The 8,538-nt window shown below is 42.3% G+C and overlaps 1 pseudogene; it reads left to right on the forward strand.

The window, feature by feature from the left end:
* The first annotated feature begins 1,518 nt into the window (after positions 1-1,518).
* LOC140523629 (akirin-1 pseudogene) lies at positions 1,519-2,169 on the forward strand (annotated as a pseudogene).
* The last annotated feature ends 6,369 nt before the right edge of the window (positions 2,170-8,538 follow it).

An 8,538-nucleotide genomic window follows, 5' to 3' on the forward strand; every position in this document is an offset into this window, starting at 1 on the left:
TCCCTGATGGTAAGCATTGTTCTTCCTCATCAGAAAGGAAGGGAGGAAATACCTGTTCACCAAGAAAGTAACCTTCTATAGTCTTATTTTTTTTCCCTTTTCTGGGCATTTTCCCAGCCAGTGACTTGACTTCTGAATATTCTCTTCACACCCACTTTGCCTCCAGATCCGCCCAGCCAGATCTTGGGGTCTGAGATTCAAATGCAGCTCCCCAGCCTCAGGGCTTTTGGCGGGGGCAGGGCTGCTATTCAGTGTGAGATTAAGTTCAGGTGCTCAGGTCAGGGCAGGGCCACCTCACAGGCTCCGTTCCCTCAGGGGGTTTATGTAGAGACCTTCAACAATGGATCCAGGCCCTGCCCGCCCCAGGAGCCCCCGTCCACTCCCACCCCCCCCACCTCCCGAGGGGGCCCGAGCCATGGGGGCACCCCACTCCCCACTCGACCGGCCAAAGAGACCCTCTCACCAACCCCCGCCACCGGCAGGCGGAAGGACCCGCGCGGCTGCTGGAGACCCCGTTCCCAAAGCCCGCCTGGACCCGCTCCCTCTGGCACCACCGTGGCCACGGCAGGACTGCACCCGGCTCCCAGTCCGCAGTGCAAAGGACCCCCCGCGAGAGGTCTGCAGGTCCCTCCAGAAAAGAAACCCCCCTCGCTCCAATGCTCCGCAACCTCCAGTCCCGCAGAACCCGCAGTGAGTTGCTATTTACAGATGTTCTATGGGTTGTGGGTTCGGAGCTATGTGTATGTGTGTCTTTCTACTCCACCATCTTGGCTCCACCCCCCCAGGCCCTTTTTTTTATCACAGTTTTCAGGTAGAACAATAATTTTTAAATTGTCTTACCTAAATCTATTTTCCAGGTCAGTTGTTTTTCCAGTGAGATATTTCACATTGTCTTCTATTTTATCATTCTTTTGGTTTTGTTTTATAATTTCTTGGATTCTCATAAAGTCATTAACTTCCATCTGCTCCATTCTAATCTTCAAAGAACTATTTTCTTCAGTGAGCTTTTGAACCTCCTTTTCCATTTGGCTAATTTGGCTTTTTAAAGCATTCTTCTCCTCCTGGGCTTTATGGGCTTCTTTTGCCATTTGGGTTAGTCTATTTTTAAAGGTGTCATTTTCTTCAGTGAATTTTTGAGTCTTTTTTAGCAAGCTGTTGACTTGCTTTTCATGATTTTCTTGCATTCCTCTCATTTCTCTTCCCAATTTTTCTTCTACCTCTCTTATTTGATTTTCAAAATCCTTTTTGAGCTCTTCCATGGCCTGATATCATTGTACATTTTTTATTGGATTTGGATGCGGAGGCCTTGACTTTTATGTCTTCCTCTGATAGTATGCTTTGTTCTTCCTCATCTGAAAGGATGGAAGAAAATACCTTTTCACCAGGAAAGTAACCTTCTATAGAGGGCTCTGAGTGGAGGCACTGGAGCAGGTAGGGCCCTCTTGCTGCTATAACCACCATCCTCCTACTCCTTCTTCTCCTCCTTGTCCTCCTAGTCTTTGTCCTTTGGTCACAGGCATGGCATGTGGGGTGACACTGAAGTGGCCCATGGGGTTCAAGGCAATACTGAGCCCTGGCTCACAGTGCTATGGCCCCTTGCTGGGCCTGCACCGGGCCTGCAGCCCCCAGACACTAAGTTTTCGCTGCTTCAGCTCCAGCTCCAACTGCTGCCACTTTCCCTGCCCAGCAGTGACTGCCTGCTGACCCCGGAGCAAATATTTCAGAACATCAAACAAGAATACAATCGCTATCAAAGGTGGAGATAGTTAGAAGTTGTCTGCAATCAGAGTGAAGCCTGCACTTCAGAGGGTCAGTCACATTCTTCAGTACTTACAGCACCAAGTTCACCAGGTTCATCCTGGATGAAAATGGATCAGCCAACATTTACATTATGACAAGTGGGAATATTGTGTGAACGTCTCTTAAAAGACTAAGAAGATAGAATTCAGGAAGAATATGAGGAAATCCTCAATACAAAATTAGCAGAACAATATGAATCTTTTGTGAAATTCACACATGATCAGATCATGCAATGATATGGGACAAGGTCAATAAGCTACATGTCTTGAATTTTCTTTGCATATCTGGGTACCTGGTCTGACCTCAAGAGATGGCTGCTGTACACTTTTGCAAATGGTTTGATATCACATTTCAGCTTCAACTTTGCATCCTGAGAACACTTAAAATATTTCTGCAGGTCCATTTTTGTATACTTGAAAGACCTTGAAATTTTCTGGTTGCCACAAAGCATAACTTTTTTTTCTGCTCAGTCAATAAATAGCTGTGCCCTACCATGAGATATTTCCCAAACACAAAATACATGGAGCAGCAGTTTAGCCACATAAGCCTTTATTGGCCCTAAGCAAATGGAACATCTCCCCAAGCCTAGTTCTGTAAGGTGTGTATGTGTATGAATGTATGCATGTGTGCTTGCATGTGTGTGTGTGCACAGGTGTGGGTGTGTATATGTGAGTGTGTTTTTTAAGTTATTATTTGTACTGTGCAAATTTTCTGATATTGGGGATCCTGGCTGTGAATTTGATGTACAACAATTATGGTTAGAAACTTTTTGTTCTACATGGATCAATAATGTTTTGGTGACCATGGATTGTTTTGTATGTAGCTATTATTGTTAAATACAGGGACTATTTTCAGGCACAGAATATTGATCATAATTTAGGTTGGACAGTAGATGTGATTATGATGACAGAGAGAGGTTTTTGTGTTTGTAGGTTTTATACACAGCATGGAATTAGTACAAGCTGGAGAAAGGGTCATTTGATCTATGGACTCAGTCTAACAATGCTAAGAAAACACCTTGACTCCAAGCCTTAAAGTACACATGTGGAGTATGAACTCATAGCGGCTTGTGTGCTCATTTACACAACCAGGAGCTCCACCAACACTTTTGACCTCTCAGAAGAAAAGGCTTCCCCAAGATCAGTAGGTTTAGCTTATCTCAGTGTCACACAAGTGAATGAGGGTGATTCTTCCTGGTCCAACATCATATTGTTACAGTTAGTAACAGTATGTTCATCTTGGGTCATTAGACTAGAAACAGAACTTCTGATCCCACATTCAGGTTTTTCCAAATTCTTCCAAGATGTTTCAGTGCTTAGCTGCTTGGATTTTTTTTTAGGGGGTGCAACTGCCCTGAGTTGATAACATACTGTTCTTTTCCTTTGAATTTCCAAGGTCGAAGGACAAAAAGTATCTTCTGTTTTGAGGAGGTGGAAGTTCAGTGTACTTTTTTTTCACTATGACTTGTCAAGGACCATATTCCACAGCAATGCCTTGTTTCTTTTATTATTGTTTCTTGAAAGTTAAATGTTTTTAGTTTAAATATAGGCTAGAATTTTAAATTAGGGATTACTTTGAAAAATGCTGAGTTTAGTTCAAACATATGCCAATGCCTTCTGGGTGGATAATATTCAGAGACAATTGTTCTTGATCAGATAGCATAGAAAAACCTTTTTGAATAGTCACATTTGCAGACTGCCTATTGATGAATGTTTTTGACTTAAATCTAACCAAAAAACTACAATATTATCCTTTGTACATTTTCATTATATAGTGTTGATGGGCTTAGTTGCAAATCAATAAAATATATAAGCTATTTTTTTTAAAGTAACCTTCTTTGGCTTATTTTTCCCCCATTTTTTGAGCATTTTCCCAGTTGGTTACTTGATTTTTGAGTCCTTTGTCAAGTGGAGGGTATACTCTAGGGACCTGTAAGTTCTCAGTTCCTCCAAGGTGGCACAAACAAGGGAAAGGAATTTTACTCCTCTCCTAGCTTGTGCTCTGTTCTGGGAGCAACCACAAGCTTTTCTGCCCAAGATCTGTGAGTAGGATTCCCTGTACAGAGCCTCCATTAGCTCCACCAGCCAGTGCTCCTCCTCACCCCAGGACAGCCACTCAGGGCTAAGATCCAGATCAGCTGCTCAATTGCCCAAAGGTCTTTAGGCCAAGGGCTCCAAAATGGACCCTGATCCCTTCTCACCCAGGTGAAAGAGCTTTCTCACTGATCTTTGAAGTTGTCTTTGACATTTGTGGGTTAAGAAATCTAGGAACCGCAGCTGCTGCCTCGGATTCTGCACCCTGAAGTCTGCTCCAGTCCTGTCTGTGCTGTGGGGCCAAGGCTGGGCTGCATTCCACTCCAAGTCTGGTGCAACAGACCTTTTCTGTCGGTCTTCCAGGCTGTCTTGGGCTGGAAATCTCTTTCACTGTGTCATTTTGTAGCTTCTGCTGCTTTAGAGTTTGTTTAGAGTCATTTTTTACAGGTATTTTATGGGCTATGGGAGGAGAGCTACAGCAGATCCATCTTTCTACTCCACCATCTTGGCTCTACCCCTGAGGTAATGATTGTATAAAAATCTTTCCAAATTCCTTTATATTTCTCATGCTTTTTAGACTTAATTCTGTTATATTACTCCATTACATAATTAATTTCATGGTTCCTCTATTATTGGACATGTTAGCTTATTTCTAGCTTTTTTAAATAATGAAAATGCTGCTATGAAAAAATTTTGAGAGCATTTTTTGGGCTGTGGGGGATAAAATTTCCTGGATATTTTGTCAACGTGCCATCCTTCTTGCTACTCTCCTTTCTGGACTTCTTTGACATTGTTTTCATTAGAATTGACAATTAAGAGACCATTGTTAAATTCGGAAAGGCTATTTTTCCATTGAATGATGAGGCCAAAAGCCGGATTGTAGAGGGTTTAAAAGAGAATGAGAGGAAAAGAAGAGGAGCCATCTGGTGTGGGTGGCTTTCACAAGGAGATTTTCTGAGAAGTGGAGGAGGGATACAGGACCATAGCTAGTGAAGATGTTCAGTTTAAGTGGTGGTAGTTAGGGGAGCAGGGGTGGAGAATGGTGGTTGGAGGGGAGACCTGAACATGCTTGCAGGCAGCAGGAAAGGAACCAGGAAAGAAGAAGAACTGAAAGTTAAGACAGAGAGTTGGGGCAATCCGCTGAGGAAGACAGAAGGGAATGGGATCAAGAGTCTAGTGCTGATTGATGGGTTGTCCTTGGCAAGGAGACATCCTGGAAGGAGGAGATAGTGAAGAAAGAATTCTGAATAATGTGACAAGAGAAAGCTCTATGAGAATGACCTTAGTTTTTTCTTTTCTCTTGTTTATTTTTATTTCCACTTTTTTTCAATGAAGGTGAGATCCAGGGGCTACCCACATGGAGGCCTGGGACCTTCTAATCATCTTTCATCAACAGAATTACTCTCATTCATTGATTCTCTTTTTGTACTTATTTCTTAGCAGTTAGAATATTCTACCTCACTCTCCCCATGGTAATGATCTTAAACTATTAAATGGGAGAGAAAACCTTGGCCTCCTTTCCCACCTCCCAACATGCTCTGTCATGGCCTCCCCCACACACACCTAATGACTCACTTTACCTCTGTCTACCTTTTCCATTCTGTCCTTTGGAGCTCTGGCTCAGCTGTAACAACTCTCAAAAGTCTCTGAAAGGTTGTCAAAACTGTTACTGTCTCTTTAAGAGCTACATTTGAAAAATATTGTTCTTTGAGATGCTTCTTCCTATGGAGTCAGAGGGTGAGAGAGTGAGTGTGCTTGTGTGTGTGTGTGTGTGTGTGTTTAACTTCATTTTATGAAGATCTATGAGGAGCTTGTAGAGAAAATATAAAGTGCTTTTTTAGAAGTCTCAAGTATAATTTTTTGAAGAAACATAAAGGGAATTTTATGACAACTGAGTCTGGAGAAAGTCTATTAAGGCTGAGGGCTTATCTAGGAGAGGAGGAAGGATACGGGCAGAATTCAGGCAATATAAAAACAACAGATATCAATAGAATTATTTTTTTTTCAAAAAGATGAAGGCTTGATAGAAGGGAAAAGATCTTTTTCTTGTCACATTCATTTCAAGAGAGAACAGAGAGAAACAAAATGGAGATAGCGCCTTTCTTTATACAACTATTATTGTTCCCTTTATTTTGCAAAGATAATGAAGATAATTCTTGCAAAGACACTTTATAAGTTATCCTGAATGAGCTAAAAAGATGTGAGAGATAAACCTCTCTGCTGATCTCCAATTTAGCATCTCCAACTGCCTTTCGGACATCTTCAACTTGATGTCCAGTAGTCATCTTGAACTCAACATGTCCAAAATTGAACTCATTATCTTTTCCTCTAACCTTCCACCCTCTAACCACTTTTTCTATTACTTCTATTAGAGAGTAATACCATCTTCCCAGTCTTCCAGGTTCACAACCTAGAAAGATTGCTATCCCCATTATCTCTCACCCCCATATATACTCTGTTGCCAAGACCTGTAAGATGAGGATAATCACAGAACCTGCCTCCCAGAGTTGTTGTGAGATTAAATGGGATAATATTTGTAAAAGGTTTAGCACAGCTACTGGTAATATGAACTTATTCCCTTCTCCTTCCCCCATGCTACATCTCTTCAAAGCAACAACCTTAGGGGCAGGTAGGTGGTACAATGGATAGAGCCAGGAGTCAGGAGAACCTGAGTTCATATCTGGCCTCAGACATTTATTAATTAATTGTGTGACCCCAGGCAAGTCACTTAATCCCCATTGCCTCAACAAACAACACGAAGATCAATCTCCCACACCAACACTGTGTATGTTTCCTGCTCCCCACTGGACTTAGTTTTGCTCTCCTCTGTTCCCTTCTCCTATTTTCCTCACAGGTCTCTTCCCTCCATACTTTGACTTCATCCAGGGCTGATTTCTTGCAGTCTCTCTTATTTTTGCTCCTAGGTCTTTTCTTTCAATATTCCAAGTACACAGAGGGGAAAAAGATGAGGAAACCATTTATGTCTGGTTGTATTTTGGGGACAGAGGAGAGGAAAAGTGACTGGCAGGAGTAGCTTCCAACATTTGCTCATCGCTGGGCATAGATTGGATTGGTCTATTTCCTCCATAATGATCCTTTAAGCACTAGTGAGAGAGGAGAAGGCAAGAAGTGGTATTATGGTATAATGGGGAAGACACTGGACTGGGAGACAAGAGACCTAAGTTTGGGTTATAGCTCTGCCACGAACTGGCTGTGCGTCTTTTGGATAAGTCATTTCTCCTTTTTAGTTTCTTCATCTATAAAACTGAGTGAGTTAGATTTAATGACCTCGTAAAGTTTTTTTGTATTTGTAATCCTAAGATCCTGTGACTAGATTATAAGGCCCTGTTTAGTTCTAATGGCACAAATGATCTCTGCTACCCACTTTCTCAAACTTAAAAAGTATACAAAGATACACAGACTCAGAAAAGGGGAGAAGAAAAGGAAGGAAGAAGGGAGACAATGTGGAATAAATGAAAAGAAAACTGTGTTTTGGAGACAGGAACCTTGGGTTCTACTTGTGGTTTTCCTAAGACACTATGTGATCTTAGGAAGGTTATCTCCCCTACTATGAACCTTCATTCTCTCTTCTGTACGATGAGATCATATCAGATTTCCATGATTTCCATTCTTTCAATTCCAACATCCTACTGTATGTTTTCTGATTCTTGGGCATAGAAGAGGGAGGGGAGAGAGCTCAGAAGGCATCAGATGTTATCTGATCATATTTCTGCCTAGATCAGGGTTGCTGCCCATTGGGCATGTAAGCTGACTGACCAGTTCATCCTAGACTCCTCTTATTTATATGTCCAGTGAGGTTATGGCTACATTTAAAAAATTGTTTGGGTTTTTTTTGCTTATTTGATTGGTCTAGTTCTATCTTTGCCATTTTATCTTTTTCATCTTGATTTTGGCCACCCTAACTCTGAGCTAGCCCTGGCCACAAATCCCAGCTTCCCAAGACTCTCAGATTCCAAGAAATCTGCTCCATCTCAGGCAGGAGGACTGGGGACGTCAAAGTGAGAGGAAGACACACCAGGGAAAGTGACTGGCTGGGGAGGAACCAGTACTGCAGGATGTTTATACAAGCAAAGAGATTTCTGAGCCAGGCCAACATGGGGCAACTGTTTAGTGCTTTAGGAGGCATGAAGAGATAGATTCCTATCTCTACCATGTGGGATGAAGATCCACAGGTTTTTCTAAGCCTGCCTTGCTAGAGACTTGGTTGCAGAATTTGATTTCCCAATGAACCTAACCTCTTCATGCATAATGAGTTACAAGAATGCAGCTGCAAATTCCTTATTTCCTGTTTCCTCAGCCAGTCTTCTTACTCCCTATTGGCAATGAGCAAGAGATTATTTTTTTCTGATATTATTTTTGGCTTCCTGCAGTTCCTATAGTGCCAGAGAGGGCAGTCTATAGCCCTAGAGTGGGGGATGGAGGACTTGTCTTCCTCCTGGTAATGCCAGTCTACAATAAAGTATGAATAATGGAACTTGTCAGTGTGGTAAACAGGGTCAGACACCAGGCCAGCTAACCTCACCCTTCCTTATTTCCTGCCCAGTGCCCTTTTTCTGCCCAAGTCACTTGTTCCCCAGAACCTGCTTCCCTAGTGCCTCTCCTCCTTGTACTTCTCTCTGCTCCCCTCTTTTTCTAACACCTTTCTGCTTTTTTCCTGTACTCTTCTTTCTTCTTTGTCTTTTCC

The sequence above is a fragment of the Notamacropus eugenii genome, chromosome 2 (assembly GCF_028372415.1).
Source record: "Notamacropus eugenii isolate mMacEug1 chromosome 2, mMacEug1.pri_v2, whole genome shotgun sequence".
Lineage (NCBI taxonomy): Eukaryota > Metazoa > Chordata > Mammalia > Diprotodontia > Macropodidae > Notamacropus > Notamacropus eugenii.